This window comes from Cynara cardunculus, unplaced genomic scaffold (genome assembly GCF_001531365.2).
Source record: "Cynara cardunculus var. scolymus isolate 2C unplaced genomic scaffold, CcrdV1 Un_Scaffold_8867, whole genome shotgun sequence".
Lineage (NCBI taxonomy): Eukaryota > Viridiplantae > Streptophyta > Magnoliopsida > Asterales > Asteraceae > Cynara > Cynara cardunculus.
Window position 1 is genome coordinate 1 of NW_020204520.1, and position 1,053 is coordinate 1,053.

Below are 1,053 nucleotides of genomic sequence, written 5' to 3' on the forward strand. Positions count from 1 at the left end.
CCATTAACGAAGTTGACCAAAAAGAATGTGAAGTATGAGTGGGATGAAGCACAAACTAAAGCTTTTCAGATGTTAAAAGATAAATTRTGTACWRCACCAATTCTATCTCTGCCAGATGGAGTGGAAGATTTCGTGGTATATAGTGATGCGTCAAAATTGAGTTTGGGTTGTGTGCTGATTCAACGTGGAAAGGTAATAGCTTATGCTTCCTGACAGTTAAAAGATAATGAGAGACAATATCCTACTCATGATATGGAGTTAGCGGTAGTAGTGTTTGCTTTGAAAATATGGAGACATTATTTGTATGGAACGAAGTGTCAAATCTTTACAGATCATAAGAGCTTGCAACATCTATTTCATCAGAAAGATCTGAATATGCATCAGAGAAGATGGTTGGAATTGGTGAGTGATTATGATTGTGAGATTTTGTATCATCCAGGCAAAACAAATGTAGTAGTTGATGCGTTAAGTCGACAAGAGAAAAGCGGAACGATCAAAGCTACAGCTTTACGAGTTGAGTTATTACCCAGTATTTAAGAAGAGTTACAAGAATTTCAATATGAAGCAATGAAAGAGGATAAGATCAAACGTGAAAGATTGGGTGGATTAATATTTGATTTGATCACGGAATTTTGGAAATTTCAGAACATAATTTGGGTACCATGTTATGGTGATCTCAGAAAGCGTATCTTGAATGAAGCACATCAGTCACATTTTGCGATACATCCAGGTACAAATAAAATATATCGGGATTTAAGACAACATTATTAGTGGCCAGGGATGAAGAGAGAAATTGCTAAACATGTTGAACAGTGCTTAACTTGTCTCCAAGTAAAGATTGAACACCAACGTCCTTATGGTAAGCTACAATCTTTGGAAATTCCGGTTTGGAAATGGGATCATWTTACTATGGATTTCATAACCAAATTACCGAGAACATCGAAARGATATGATGCGATATGGGTGATAGTAGATCGGTTATCTAAATCTGCACACTTCTTACCTATAAAAGAGTCATATTCGATGGAGAGATTAGCAAAGTTGTACCTTGAT